We start from the raw sequence: 16,812 nt of genomic DNA on the forward strand, positions 1-16,812 counted from the left end.
TTGTAAGATAATATATATATAAGAGAGAGATGAGTGTTGATTTGGGGTAGCATCAGATGTGCTCTAGCCACGAAAATTGGTGGAGAGGCTAAGGCACATGAGATCTCCAATACCCAGAAAGGGTTTGGGCAGATTCTAAACAGTTTGGGAGATATTAAAATAATTAATATTTTTAATGGTGTCCCTAAGTCTAAACTTAGGGATAATAGAATATTAATGTGAATTAATATAAAATTGTGTTAGAATGGTCCAAAAGTCATGGTACAAGCTAAATCTAATATTAGCCATTGATTAGAGACTTAATCTCGGCTGTTGATTTGTCAACGAGAAAAGTATAAGAGGAGGCTTGAGGGTCACTTGGAGAACACACCGAAGAGATCAAGATTTTGACTTTTTGGGGCTGGGTTTGCTAAGTAAGTTGAGAGAGTGATCAGAGTTGCAACTGAGGGGCGGTGAATACAGAATCAAAGAGGCAGAGATAGCACTGGGAGGATCAGCGTAGTAGCCGGAGAAAGGGACGCAGAAGCAGCCAAGGGTTCACACACAGCCAGTCGGGGCTCACGCAGAGGCAACCAGGAGCTGCGCAGTGCCTCAGAGGGCCAGCGTGGGTTACAAAGAGGGCCAGAGGGCTAATGCAGTGCCTCCAGAGGCTGACGCAGGCCAAGCCAGAGAGACGTTTGGCTAACGTTGGGCCAGAGAGACACTGACATTGGGGTTTCGTGGGGCAGCTTGGAGCTGTAGAGTTATCGAAGTGTTTATTCGGGGTTTCAGCCGGAATATCTGCTTCCGAGTAGAGAGGTACTACTGCCAAGATTTTTCTCTGTTGGGTGAGCCAGATTTGGCACCCAGATTGTATTCTAAAACTGCTTAATCAAACCCTCAGATAGCTGCATTGGTTTTCCCGCATTGGGTTTTTCCGAGGACATTAGTCCAAAAACAACGATGTCACTTGTGTGCTTGTTTCTATTTCCTTCAGTTGATGATCTATAATGTGTTGAGTATGTACGTGTATTTATTTCCAACATTTACATGGTAAATAACTTGTTAATTAACAAAACAAGTAGGTAGGAATAAATCAGTAAAGTACATGAAGGGTTTCTAGAGTGTCAGACTTAGAAATTCCAACATGATATCAGAGCGTGCTTGCAGATCAGAGGAGAACTGAGGACATCAGCTAAGCAGAGCAGCAACAGCAGAAAACAGTTGTCTCGAGTGACAGAAGTTGTTCCTAGCAGAGGAGCAGCAAGGAAGGGGTGACGCAGTGCTTGTGTCATCAAGATTGAGCCAACAAGAGGTTGTGCAGAGGCTGAGGGAGGCAAAGGCAGGCTCACGCAGAGCCACGCAGTTGCCTGAGGAGGCTAATTTGCGAGTGTCGAGATTGCGCAAAGCCTAGGAGCTCTAACCTTCAATTTGTTGGGGTTTATGAGACTGTGGGTAAGTTGCAGAGTGGAGCTGGTGGGGTACTGTAGTCAGAACAGTACCTAACAGGGCAAGACCAAGGTGGAGGGAATTATTGCCGAGGCGGATTTCTAGCTAAGGAATCTGGACCAGTGGTGCAGTTGCACAGACAACTAGAGTGAGGCAACTTGACGTTGGCAGAGGGATTTCCAGAAGGGAAATCAAGACTCAGAGGGAGTCAAACCGAGAACTTCCAGACGGGAAGTTGAGAGACTCAGGAGTCGAACAAAGGACTTCCAAGAGGGAAGTATAGGAGCAGCGAGATGGCGTTGAACGAGGTAAGAGACCAGGACAGACTGGACGAAGCCTCAAACTTAGTAGTCTGGAAGGCCAAAATCCTATCCGTTCTAGACAAGAATCGTGTCAAGCACTTCGCCTTGAGGACAATAGCTATCCCAATTGACCTCGTTGATAACGACAGGTACGAGGATGCAGTGGCGAGGGCTAAGAGTATCATCCTTAACGGGGCCAAGGAGATGTGGGAAGCCCTAACCAAGTTGTATCAGCATACTTTCGTGCAGAGGAAGACGCTACTAGAAAATCAGTTGCGATCATACCAGATGTAGAAGGGAGAACAGATCGACCCATTCCTCAGTCAATTGAAGGAGATCCGGGATCAACTAACTTCCATAGGGGTAATGTCGGATCTAGAATTAATGGTGAGAACAGCCTTGAACGCAGTCTCAGAAGACTGGGAGGTGTTTGTCCAGAGCATAATGGGCAAGGCGACCCTTCCAGATTGGGAGGAAATGTGGGTTGTTCTTCGCCAAGACGAGATCAGAAGGCTGAGCAAGGCAGGAAGTAGTGGCAAGGGTATCAAAATCAAGAAGGAGAAGGAGGAGGATGTTGCCCTAGCATCTGAGGGAAAGTAGGAGAAACGGAAGAAGGACCTCTCCAAGGTCAAATGCTTCCACTGTGGGGAGTTGGGTCATTATGCGACCCAGTGTCCAAGGAAGAAGAGTAAGGGAGAGGCCTCCGAGACCAAGGCAGCACTAGCAAGGGCAGAGAAGGAAGTGGAGACAGACGATGACTGTGCCATGAGTGCACACACACCACTTGAGTGGAAGTGGGGAGACATCGAGCTGTAGTCAGATGGACTACATGCAATGAGGGGCAAGATCCTCGAGATACCCAGCCTCTTGGATTAGACCTTGCTACAGGAGCCCCGAAGAGGTGTAGTAGTATTGGCGATGTCAGTAGAGACGGATGTGGATGGAGCGACAGAGGGAGCTACAGTGCAGGATTCCCAGGCCAGCGCGAGGCTAGCGAGCTGCAACAGTGCAAGAGGCACGGGAGTGTTGCACCAGTGCAGGATGGCACAGAGAGGTGTGCAACGGTGAGAGATGTATGGAGTTGTTGCAGCAGCGCAGAGGTCAGAGAGGGAGCACTTGTCAGTGACAGATGGAGCTTCAGCATCAGGGATGTTTCTAACCTGACGGAGTTGTCAGAGTTGGGAGATCAGTTACTTACTTCTCAGTAACTGAGTTGCACTGTAGCAGTTAGCAGTGGTAGTGCTATGGGCAACACAATGCAACATGATGAGAGGAGTTGCAGTGCAAATGCAGCAATGGCAGTGGCAAAGCCATGGGCAGCAGCATGGATGTAGAGGGAGTTGCAGTACGAATGCAACAGTGGAAGTGGCAGGGCCATGGGTAGCAATATAGGATGCAGTAATGCAGAGGATGTTGGGCAGCAGGCCTAGCATCAGCACAGGGACCGATGTCAGATGATCAGAGTGATGCTCAGTGAGGAGTATTACTAGAGCACAGTCCTCGCTAAGAGGGAGTGTTGATTTGGGGTAGCATCGGATGTGCTCTAGCCACGAAAATTGGTGGAGAGGCTAAGGCAGATGAGATCTCCAATACCCAGAAAGAGTTTGCGCAGATTCTAAACAGTTTGGGAGATATTAAAATAATTAATATTTTTAATGGAGTACGTAAGTCTAAACTTAGGGAAAATAAAATATTAATGTGAACTAATATAGAACTATGTTAGAATGGTCCAAAAGTCATGGATCAAGCCAAATCTAATCTTAGCCATTGATTAGGGACTCAATCTCGGCCGTTGATTTGTCAACGAGAAAAGTATAAGAGGAGGCTTGGGGGTCACTTGGAGAACACACCGAAGAGATCAAGATTTCGACTTTTTGGGGCTTGGTTTGCTAAGAAAGTTGAGAGAGTGATCAGAGTTGCAGTTGAGGGGCAGTGAATACAGAAGCAGAGAGGTAGAGATAGCACCGGGAGGATTAGCGCAGTAGCTGGAGAGAGGGATGAAGAAGTAGCCAAGGGTTCACGCAGAGCCAGTCGGGGCTCACACAGAGGCAGCCAGGAGCTGCGCAATGCCTCAGAAGACCAGCGTGGGTGATGCAGAGGGCCAGAGGGTTGATGCAGTGTCTCCAAAGGCTGACGCAGGCCAAGCCAGAGTGACGTTGGGCTAACGCTAAGCGAGAGAGAGGCTGACGCTGGGGTTTTGTGGGGCAAATTGAAGTTGTGGAGTTGCCGGAGTGTTTATCCAGGGTTTCAGCCATAATATCTGCTTCCAAGTAGAGAGGTACTACTGCCGAGATTTTTCTCTGTTGGGTGAGCTAGATTTGGCATCCAAATTGTATTCTGAAACTGCTTAATAAATCAAACCCTCAAATAGCTACACCGGTTTTCCCGCATTGGGTTTTTCCAGGGACATTAGTCCAAAAACAACAATGTCACTTGTGTGCTTGTTTCTATTTCCTTCAGTTGATGATCTGTAATGTCTTGAGCATGTACTTGTATTTATTTCCAGTATTTACATGGTAAATAACTTGTTAATTAACAGAACAAGTAGGTAGGAATAAATCAGTAAAGTACATGAAGGGTTTCTAACGTGTCAGACTTAGAAATTTCAACAATGAGATATGATATTGTTACAACTGAGGGTCCCATATATATACCTAGGTGGGTACCCATTAAGGAACAGTCATGTCTTTTGAGATATAGCTCTTCAGTATACTAATCACTATTAACTATTTAATTATTATATATTTACATTCATAACATAGTTGTTTTTGTCCTTAGGGATATTGATATGTTGACTAATTGAGATGTTTGCTCTTATGATTTGGTTGTCAATAAGGAGTTCTTGTGCCCTGATTTTCCCTTATCGTACTTGTGTCGATTTCTTGATTTACTTCAAGATTGATGATGTTAAGCTGATTATAGAATCTTCATTTGAATTTCCATCATCTATATTGCAGCGTATGAATATGTTTTGACCTAAATTGGATTGGCATATTTCTGCGTTGTAAGATTAATGGGATCTATATTTGTCCCCTTCTCCTCATCTTGAACAGTTTTATTCGAAGACTTCAATGATTTTGTATAGATAAGTTGTTCTATTCTATCTCCAATAGCTACTTCATAGCCTTGGATTCTTGACTCATGCATAATCTCTAACCATGATCTTTTAAGCGAAAAATTTCTCTGTTTTTATCTAAGATAATTTCATCAAATTCTTTTTGCATCCAAGATATTGACTTTTGATTTTCTTGAAGCATCACTTTCAAGATACTTTTGATGAAGGAGTTGTCACTTTCTAGTTGATTTTTAATGTCTTGGAATGTCAACATCTTCTTCTTATAAGCAAGCGTCAATACTTCTTCGTAGTATTTAAGATGGAGGACTCCAGTGTTTAGATGTAGGGCTCCAGTGTTTCCATCTGGGTAAACCTAGAATTATGTCACCATCATCACTCCATAAACATTTAATAGTGAATTGCAATATAAATGTATAATTCACGATGTTTATTTGTAAATCGGTTATGTCATATAGTTTTGTATTCCAATAGTCTAATTTTTCAATTATATTTGAATCAAGAATGACTAATTGGTTAGCAAATTCATAACCAACAATATTTTTTTCGGCAAGAGCAATAAAAATAGGCATATCTTTGCCTACAAAAATCCCCTTTATTCTAAATAACATTGAAGCATATAAGCCCCAAGGGATAGCTCAATTGGTCGAGTTCTCGTTGTTAAGTACCTTACCAATTCGGAAGTCACGGGGTCAAATCTCCTCGATGCCCTTGAGGTTAGACCCGACCAGATAAGCCGGCAAGTAGATCCCTTCGAGTGGATCTGCCCGAATTATTACCAGTGGATGTAGCGGCCACTCAGTGATCGTAAACCACAGTTGAAAAAAAACATTGAAACATAGTTTTTTGAAGTTTTAAGAAATCTTCCTTTCTCCTCAGTTCACTCAAACTTGATAATTATAACTTGGATATTTTATAATATATTTTTAGAGTTTAAAATTTTAAAACTTTCCTTGAATTAAAATTTTCTCCTTACTTTCACTTTATATATATATATATATATATATATATATAGATATAGATATATATATATATATATATATATATATATATATATATATACATATACATATATATATATATATATTAAAAATAAATATTTCATTTTCTTTTATATAATAAAAAGTTAAATGAAAGAAAGAAATTACTTTTAACGTCCACGAGGCTAAAGATAACATATACAATTGATATGTATGTCACCATTTTTGCTTTATAATCACCTTTTTTCTCTCACTTCATAAAAGCATGCGTAACTTCATATTTTGAGACTTTCAACTTTTAAAAGATAAGACACCGTAGTGTGATTTTTAGGCTCACGTGCCACCTTGATCAAAATAATATGAAATTATTATGAAGGTGCCTATTGCCTGCAATGGGTGCCTTCGAAGATTGCGAATATCTTTCTTGGCAAAACACGATCTTTGCTTCCAACAGTTTACAATTTTGATTTCTCTATGGACGACCAGGGTGTATGATTGGGTTTGCGCTCCCAACGGTTTACCATTTCCATTTACTTATCAACCAGGGTTTAAGAATCGACGTTCGATCTTAACTTGTTAGGAAACACACCTCTACGCCTTTTTTTATTTGCTGGTGTGTTTATTTGACCTCGATTGAATATTGCACCAGATTTGTCGTATGCTTTAATATATTCAAGGTGGCTTTTGTTTAAATACGAACCGTCAACTGTAGTAATGAAACATGGGCACAAATTCCAAATTCTCCGAGAAATAATCTTTGCAAATGGATTTAATATATTAAGTAATATTTTCAACCCCTTGATTTCAACTTCATGATTCCTCATAAATTTAATTTGCTACAACTACAGCGGCAAGGTCCACAAAAATGAAATAATACAGCGAACCTGTTTAGTGAGAAATTGATTCAAGCTGAGCCAATTAACGAGGGCTCCCCAACTCGGTGACTACAATTTTTGAATCAGTATTTAACGAAAAATTAATAGTTGGACCAAAACGACCCTTAAAGCTTGAAAGAATATTACCTATCTATATAGGGCACAGAATCAGTTACAACACGTGTTGAAGAAAAACCTACTCCATTATAGCATCATCCTCCAAAGGACAAATAGGCTAATGAGTGCTCCATACTTCAAAAAGGTAGCTCAAAGTTCATGGGTATGCCTCCAAACTACCTCCAAATCAAGAGAGGTGAAGTGGCACCAATACACTGAAGAGTTGGGGTCAAAAGTGATGTGCACGCTCTCTCCAATCATCTAAGGGATAACCATCATCATCCAATGCCCTATGTTGATTTTTGGTAGCATCGGATGTGCTCTAAGCCTCAAAATTTGCAGGGAGGCTAAGACACATGTATTCCAGAATACCCAGAAATCGTTTTGGGAAATTCCACCCAAAGAGGATTTTATTAAAATAATTAATTATTTTTAATGGATGCCTAAGTCTAAACTTAGGAAATTAAAATAATTAAAGGGTATTAATTAAACTGAGGGTGAAATTTCTAGAAGACGAGGATCATGCCAAATTGATTTGAGCCATTGATTAGAACCTAATCTGGGTCATTGGTTACTCAACAAGAAGATTATAAGAAGAGGCATGATGGGCATTTGGAAGACACACGAAGTGAGAGATCAAGAGATTGATCTCTTAAGAGAGCAGCACAACAGTTGCCAGAGAAGTGATCGAGGAAATTTTTTACAGTGAGGGGCAAAGATAATTTTCCAGAGGAAACTTTCCTGATCCGGAGAGTGCAAGACACAGAGGATAGAATGACATCCAAAGAGGTTGACGCAGGGCCATGCAGAGCTACGTTGTGGCAGCGCAGAGCTTTAAAGGGAGGCCAAAATTCTGCTTTGGAACAGTCGAGATCAAGTGTAGGAGCCGAGGTGCAAGACCAGGATGACAGAGGTCTAAAGTTTCCAACCAATAGAGGACTAGAGGAGGTGCAACACAGTCCCAACAGCAGTGACACAATGACTGTGTGGGTGTGATGCAGTACTACGCAGAGTCAGCGCAGAGACTCATCTCCAGCACAGATTAGTGTTGAATTTTCCAGTAATAGGGTGAGATCGTCTCACTATCTTTTTGTCCAATTAGATCTCTGTATAGAATTGTCAATTTGGGCATCCGAAGAATTGTACTCGTAAATTACTGCTTAATAATACAAACCCTCAGCTACTGCACCAGTTTTCCCACATTGGGTTTTTCCGGGGACATTGGTCCAAAAACAACGATGTCACTTGTATGTGTTATTTCTTTCTTGTTCAGATTCTTGTTTCCGCATATTATTTAAGTTGTGAAGGTTGCAGTTGTATTTATTTCGATGTTTACCGTATAATATTGTAAATAACTTGATTCATTAGTAGAAATACAATTAGTTGTTGCAGTAGTGATTCGGGGCTTTTCGAATTTTCACATGGTACCAGAGGATAGGTGAAGCAACCGAGTAGACCGAAAGGCCCGAGCATTGAAGAGGAGGGAGATCGAAGTGCTACGTATGCAGCAGATTAAATCCTCAGAGGGATTACCCAATTCAAGCCTGGAGGGCAAGGTTCTCAAGGAAGATCCTTCTCTGAGTGAGTTGACGGAGAGGTAATATTTCCAGATTGAGATTTGTCAGTGGCAGAGGGAGCAACGCAGCAGAAGCTTCAACACAGAGCATTTTTCTGCAGCAGTTGCAAAAAACGTCAGAAGAGGGAAGGAAACACTATTTGAGGGAATTTCTTCCTCAGAGAATTCCTAGCCAAGGAATTTGATTTCTCATTTGTTTAGCAACAGTAGAGAGGAGCAGATCTACTAACTCTAGCAGGGAGTACGTAGACTAGCTCAGTAGCAGCGCAAAGGATAGAGGAGACAATTCGACATTTTGTTGGCAGAGATGGCAGCGAACGGGCTGAGAGATCAAGATTAGTTGGATGGAACATCCAACTATGTGATCTGGAAGGCTAGGATCTCATGCCTTTTGGATGATCATGATCTCAAGAAGTATGGAAATAGTGTGGTAGTTGTACCTGGTGATGCAGATCCACTCAAGAAGTACAAGGCTAAGATGGCAAAGGCCAAGCGGATGATCATCGATGGAGTGAGGGATCACGTTGTATGTCACATTTCTAGCAAAGGGACGGCCAAAGAGATGTGGGATGCCTTGGCTATGCTATATCAAGGATCTTCCAAGCAGCGAAAGATGTACTTGGAGGAGAAGCTAAGATCAGGAAGGATGGAGAAAGGAGAATGCATTGATCCATTCCTATCAAAGCTTCAGGAAGTCTGAGATCAGTTGACAGTTGTATCATCAACACCTCAGCCTACGGATATAGTGAGGTTGGACTTGAATTCAATCTTAGAAGAAAGGCAAGTATTTGTCCAGAGTATCCTGAGCAAAAAGAGATTGTCGGATTGGGAGGGAATGTGGGCCGCTCTTCAGCAGGAAGAGATGAGGCAAGACTTAGTCAAGTGCAAACTTGATGGCAACAGCAACAGTGGGACGAAGCCCAAGGAGGAGGAAGAGAATGCAGCCCTTGCATCAAAGGGGCAGCAGGAGCAATGGAAGAAGAAGAAAGATGTCTCAAAGATCAAATGTTTCTGGTGTGGTGAATTTGGTCACTATGCTACGCAGTGTCCTCTCAAGAAGAAGGACAAGGACGAGAAACATGATCCGCAGGCTGCAACCGCAAAGATCAAGGAAGAGGAGTTCACCATGATTGCCTAGATACCTCCAGGGGAGAGGTGGGGTGATCTAGTATTGTAGTTCGAAAGAACTACAAATGGGCAAGATCCTTTAAGGGTCCACCTCTTGGATCAATATCTTGCTACGGGAGCCCATATCAGAAGTAGCAAGATGGACCAGTGTCAATTGGTGCAGAGGAGTGTCAGAGTGACAATTGCAGTGGCTAGGAGTACCAGAGACTGAGCAGCGTAGAGCAGAGTTGGCACAGTGTAGAGTCAACAGCAATGCAGAGGCTTCAGAGGGTCAGCGTAGAGACTAGCAGCAATCAGAACTCCAGCAACAGATGCACCATGTTGAACCCCTGTTCAGTATTTTGGATGCTTTTCCGTTGTTGCAACAGCAGTAGCAGTTGGAAAGGGTTGCAGTGCAAATGCAGCATTGGCAATGGCAAGGCCAGCAACAGCACGGATGCAACATTTGTGCAATAACCAGTGGGCAGTGATGTCATACATCAACAGCGCAGAGGGAGATTTTACAGAGAAGGGTGATGCTTCAGCAGGTTGCATTACTAGAGCACATTCCTCGCTAAGAGCTAATGTTGATTTTTTGTAGCATCGGATGTGCTCTATGCCTCAAAATTTGCAGAGAGGCTAAGACACATGTATTCCAGAATACCCAGAAATCATTTTAGGAAATTCCACCCAGAGAAGGTTTTATTAAAATAATTAATTATTTTTAATGGATGCCTAAGTCTAAACTTACGAAATTAAAATAATGAAAGGGTATTAATTAAACTGATGGTGAAACTTCTAGAAGAAGACAAGGATCAAGCCAAAATGATCTGAGACTAGAGCCAGTGATTAGAATCTAATCTGGGTCATTGGTTATTCAAAGAGAAGATTAGAAGAAGAGGCTTGATGAGCATTTGGAAGACACATCAAGTGAGAGATCAAGAGATCTATTTCTGAAAAGAGCAGCACAGCAGTTACTGGAGAAGTGATCAAGGAGATTTCTTGCAGTGAGGGAAAGAGATAATTTTCCGGAGGAAGTTTTCCTGTTCCAGAGAGTGCAAGACAAAGAGGACAGAAAGACATCTAGAGAGGTTGACACAGGGCCACGCAGAACTACGTTGTGGCAGCGCCGAGCTTCAAAGGGAGTGAAATTCTGTTGAGGAACAGTCAAGATCAAGTGCCAGAGTCAGGGTGTGAGGCCGAGAGGACAGAGGGCCAAAGTTTCCAGCCAACAGAGGATCAGAGGAGATGCACGGCAGTCCCAGCAACATTGACACGGTGATGCAGTACTACACAGAGGTAGCGCAGAGGCTCATCTCCAATGCAAATCAATGTCGTATTTTCCAGTGCCAAGGTGAGATCATCTCACTATCTTTTTGTATAGTTAGAAACTTAGATCTTTGTATAGGATTGCTAGTTTGGGCATCCGAAGAATTGTACTTAGAAATTACTGCTTAATAACACAAACCCTCAATTGTTGCACCGGTTTTCCCACATTGAGTTTTTCCGGGGACATTGGTCCAAAAACAACGGTGTCACTTGTATATGTTATTTCTTTCTTGCTCAAGTTCTTGTTTCCGCATATAATTTAAGTTGTGAAGGATGCAGTTGTATTTATTTCGATGTTTACCGTATAATACTGTAAAATAAGTTGATTATGTAGAAGAAATATAATCAGTTGTTGAAGTAGTGATTTGGGGCTTCTTGAATTTTCACACTCTGCAACAAGCGACACCCATCAAATAGTGTCAAGACCAGTCTAGGAGCATCTTGGGTCCATCTAGGCACATCGTCTATAAATCCAAACTCCAAGCCTTACTTGCTCAGTGTTTTAGCATCTGGGGATAAGTACCATGTGGAATGATCATATGGCCCAACACTCTGCTATGGATGGGCAATGCTACATCAACAAAGTCATATCTGCTCTTGGGAATAAGTAAAACGACTTCTAGAATGCTATTGAAGAGGATAATAATCTCTCAAGAGGCCTCTACTATTGTGACAACACCATCTATCAAAGCCTTACTCAAAAATTAAAATCAATTGAAATCAAAAATCATTAGGGTCAATCACCATAAATGCATTATGGTGGACTAAACCTAACATTAGGGGCACAAGAATACTTCACACAAAGCTCACTTTCAAATGTCTAACTAGATCAAGTCCCGTAAACAAGTTACCTCCTTATGCTATGGATGATTAGGTCAATAACCCTATTAGGTGATTCCAAATCTCGAGAGGAAAATACATGTCCCAAGTTAACCCATCAATCCATAGGTGTGTGTGAAAGATGGTGGAGTGGCAATGACTTCAAGGCAATGTGTGATAGCCATATGACCAGCTAATGGAGGTCCAACATCCTAAGTGTATAGATGTAACGAGTGAGCAATCGTACAGGTATCAGTTATCTTTTATGGCCTGCATTTTCCACCCATTTGGTGTGCCTTTTACTTCTTTATGATTTGCTTTGATTTGGGTGCATAGCTCAGAAGCCCGAGCTTGCTTTTGAAATTTTCCATTACACCATAAGGATGAGTCGATTTATCACTTATCAGGGTTGGGACAATATAAGAGTAGTTTTTTTTTATGGATGAAGCATTATGTGCTTGATGAATTGGATGACAGCTAATGACAATGGCAGAGCTCATGCTAGGCTTTTGCCCATGCACTAAACAAATGTCCCAGCCATCTTTTGCAGTTTATCTTTTTCTCTCATTGTGTCTTTCTTATGCTTTTATCTATCTTTTAGTGATATCAACCTCTAGGGCCAACTATTTGGGCCCAAACTCAAGGATGAGGATGAAAGGTGTCAATCCCAGTGACCAATGACCACTAGCCCAAAGAATGAAGATGAATAATGAAAAAGATGAAAAGTAGTAAGTATGGAATTTCATGGACATGCTACTTCAATCAAATGCCTCCCCAGTAGTGTTCTTCCTAAAACTGTAAGGCCTCAAAGGAGATCCCAATGGACTAAAGCCAAAGACTAAGCTTTGAAGTGAAGGAACAAGAATACAATCAAAATCCATCAATTATCCAGTTTGCCTCTTGATCCATATCAATTTGCCCAAAACATTAAGTGAAAACACATGATTGCAAAAAGGTTGAAGTACCCATCGATGGATGATCCACTTTCCTTCAAGTAGGAATGCCAAATGGGCGAGAGAAGCCTGACTGAAGCAAGAAGTAACGGATCCTAGAATCATGTTATGTGTTGATCATATAGGGTTGTCGGTTGGGCAACTGTCCAAGGAGGAGAAAAGCTTTTCCTATGGTTTACTCACTTTTTGGTGAGTAACAAGCCCTAATAGTTATATCAACATTTCACCTATTTATATGTCATCATAACCATGCTCCATTTTTTGAAAATCATCTTGGTCTATTCTCATGACAAGGGCACTCCACAATTTTCAGGCAGGGACTTCATAGGAAATTCTCTTTTTTTCAAAGACCTTACACTGAGATCAGAAAGTTGTCATCACATATCTTTACAGAGGTTTCTCCTGTGCATTGTAAGACAACCATTGCATTGCCCTTCTTACAGACCTTTTGTTATGATGTGGTTTGCTAAAATAAGTGTTAAAACATGCAGCAAATAGTTCTTTTTGAGGCTTGGCTCCTCATCTAAGTCACAGGACACGTCCCTCAAGGTCACGTGTCCTGTATTTCACGTGTCGAACACGAAATACGACCTAAAACGTGTCCAAAACAGTTTTTATCAGGTCCTCCAATCGCCACACGTGTTTTTGACATGTCAAAAATGTGCCCTAACGTTTTTTCCTCTTAGGACACGTGTGTCCCACGAAAAGTCACTCATAAAGCTTGCACGTGGTTCAATTTTTTTGGTTTTTTTGGTCATTTTTTGTCATCGAAGCTTGCTGGAGTCAATGTTGCGTTGGAACTTGGTCATTGTTTGCTTGTTGGAGTCGTTGTTGTGTTGTGTTGGAAGTTCCTTCAGCGATTTCCCATTGTCAACTTCACATCGACCTCGGTCCTGAATAATAGCGTTCATGGTTTGGAGCTCGTGGTTTAGGGCTTAAATTTATTGTTTTGGAGCACGTGGGGGCTAGGTCAACATTTTCTTGTATTCCATACACCCATATCTATATAATTTGTATCAATGTATTCAAGTGTCTTTTCATGTGTCCACTGCCATTCACGATTTTTAACTTTTGAAATAGCTTTCGTCATGGTCTCCATAGCTTGATTCATTTGCTTATTCTCTAAATATCCATCCACAAACATTTCCCATGTTTTGAAATTTGGTTTTCCTCCTTTTTCTAAAACATGTTCAAGAAAGACTCTGCGGCCTGCCTTTTCAATCATTCCCTTTGTGATATAGGCATCAATTAGTACATTGGGCACTCTAATATCATAATAGGCCATCGAATTCCCACTCTTCAAAACATTTTTCGACTCCCTACATATCTCCGAGTTTGACCAATGAAGAAAGCATGCATTTATAGCCATTGTATTGTTTTAATTGCAAATTTCAATGGCTACAGAGAGTTGACATAAATATATAGAGCTCTACCTAATTGAGTCTATCTTGCAATTGCCCACATTTTCTAGGATGTGCAACTTGCGTAAGTCAGATTCATATACTAGTCAACAAGAGAGCTAGAACTACCGAGAAAGAAAATATCAGTCTGATGTCACATGTGCAATACGCAGAATGCCCCTGTTGAGATCCTTGATTTGGTTCTCAATCTGTTTAATAAGTTAATAACGTGAAGATTCAAGAATGAACATCATTGATGTAGTAAATTAGTAAACTAATACTATATTTCAGTAACTTAATATGGTTCAGTAACTTAATATGGATCAGGAACTATATTTCAGTATATATATATAAAAAAACGTGTCCCTCGTGTCCTGTTTCCAGGGTCGCTGTGTCTTGTGTCGAATACTTGTATTTACGTGTACTCAGTGTCTCTTGTCCTCATGCCATGTGACTCAACTCCTCATGGACAGCCTCAATGATAAGCAAAACCTACAGGGAACACTTGGGACAGTGCACTCCTGTTGCCAAAGTCAGCACTGGTTACTGCAGTTGCATCAACAAATCTTATGTACAGCCAAGCTATTCATCTCAACTTCGGAGCAAAATGGGACTTTATCCCCTGCTGATTTGTATGTGTCTCTACCAAAGGGAAATTCCAATTGCAAATCCAACTAAAGCCAGCCACAGTATGCTTTTCCACAACTAATTTTCCATTAAATGGCTTGAGACTGCATACAGCACCCTTCCTCTCTCTAACCAGACACAAGCACCTGTCTTCTCCAACTGAAAATAGAAAAATTTATCTCTTCGTACACACATTCTCCTGATCAGGATACAAATAAGATGCATGAGTGTGAGTCCCCTCTTAAAGTGATATGGCCCTTACAATGCTGCCCCCAAGAATTCAATAGTTCAATATCCTGTTTTAGTAGCATGAGTGATGACATGACCCAAACTTGGGCTGAGGGGTGAGTAAGTGTTGTAGAGTTTGATTGAAAATTTAATTTCATATTCTTACAATCAGGAAGGGTACTTCCCTGCTGCATCATTACCATATTCAATTTCCACATTCATTCTGGTGCCACCATTAATTTTTTTGTTTTCTCATCACATCTTTAAAATGTCTCCAGGACACCCCTATGGTTACCCCAAAAAATTGTGGGTAACAGGCCCTCTCACAGTGCTTGACGACTCCAATGATGAGCCTGCCTCTTGGCCTCCTCATTCATCTTTGGCCACCAGCTCCAGCACACCATGACATCCTCCCCCTTTCAATTTGTTTAGTACAGAAATTTCAGAGCCCTTCAGTTTCTAGCACTCCACTGTACCAGATCCTTATTTGAATACCCTCTCCTTTAGCATTTGTTATCTTTAACTAGCTATACCTTTAGCAGCTAATCTCTAGTCAGCCCTTAGATATTATTATCTTTCATTTTTACCATTGTTTTACGAAATGCACTGGCACTCCAATGGTCGACCTAGTATCATCACTGGATGTACTATCTTAATTCCTTTGACCCACTCTTGCAGTCTTTTGTTGGGCATTAGATAAATTTATCTTATCTCATAGCGAGTAACTTCATGGAATTTAAGAGATTTCTGGGGTTGATCATCTACTAGATCATTCGGTGGGATCTAGTACTTTTTAGTATATTTCCACGTTTATTGACCTTCTAGAATTTAAAGGTATGGCTATTTGTAATACAGACCATGACCATAAACTCCCTCATAAAAGCACAGGGACACATCCCAAGACCTTGGGGACATGTTTCCTGCAGATATGTCACAAGAGAGACCCTGTGGACATCCCTAGTGCATTCTAGAAGTACCCAATTCATCAGGTAGAGCAGGGAATGCATTTGGGCGTGTTTCGGTCACAATTTTTGACACCCCTGCAAACAAAGATGTCCAGAAATACCCAATCAGTCAAGGCACTTCTGGATGTCCCCACTGCTGGGGCACTGTTTTAATGAATGAAAAAAGGAAAACAAAATCATATTTTCCCCACATATACCTAGTGGGTCCCACCAGCGTTTCTTACACAGTACAAACCCAAACATAAAAATTAGAGCCAAAAAAGACATTTTGAAGATTGATAACTAGTGTTTTGTAGTGCTTGAAAACTCGTAACAGAAAATTTATAGCATCGTAGGATTTGACATTGAACATGTTGGTTGGCATTCTAAGTTAAATTTTTAGCTTTCTTGTGGGAAAAATTTCAGGACAACAGTGGAATTTTGGCAATTTCTCACTGGAAAAGTGACTTTTTTGCTGAATTACCACTAAAATCTACTTGAAAATTGTTGGATACAATTTCTCAAGCCCGTGGGATGTTGTTGTTTTCAAAAATGATAATTTCAGTGTGTTTTTTAAATTCAACCTATTGTTAGCTATTAATCATTAATACAAAAACCCTAATACTTTATATATTTTAGAAATTTATATTTATTATATTTTTCAATATTGGATTACTATATCCTATATTAGGATATACCACCAGTGTATCCTGCCATCACTGAAATTTGGGGTATCTCTCCAGATGTTCTGTGTACACATCCCCATGTACCTGCATCCCCCCGTTCCAGAAACTTGGTGGAACACTGGTGATAACACATTAAATCTAACAATTAATTTGATTACTTTTCTAATAAAAGTTAATCCCTGTAAAGAGAGCTCTATGACAAGGAAAACCACGACCCCAATGATATATGATGACTTTGAGAAGCTATCCTGCTAGATTGTATAAACATTGGGGAACAAGAACTCACCATTTGATCCTAGGGTTGGGTTACCTGGAAGTTAAGTTGACAAATATTTTTGTGACTTGAGTATCAGCTGAAGTCAAAATGA

At 41.0% G+C, this 16,812-nt stretch overlaps 1 protein-coding gene across 2 annotated transcripts in view; it reads right to left on the bottom strand.

Annotated features, from left to right (window-relative positions):
- The window catches only part of REV3 (recovery protein 3), a 410,344-nt gene that overhangs the window by 182,778 nt on the left and 210,754 nt on the right, over window positions 1–16,812 (bottom strand). The window lies entirely within an intron of this gene.

Source organism: Pinus tabuliformis, chromosome 2_1 (genome assembly GCF_031772625.1).
Source record: "Pinus tabuliformis cultivar Carrire ecotype Pingquan chromosome 2_1, CPIR1, whole genome shotgun sequence".
Classification (NCBI taxonomy): Eukaryota; Viridiplantae; Streptophyta; class Pinopsida; order Pinales; family Pinaceae; genus Pinus; species Pinus tabuliformis.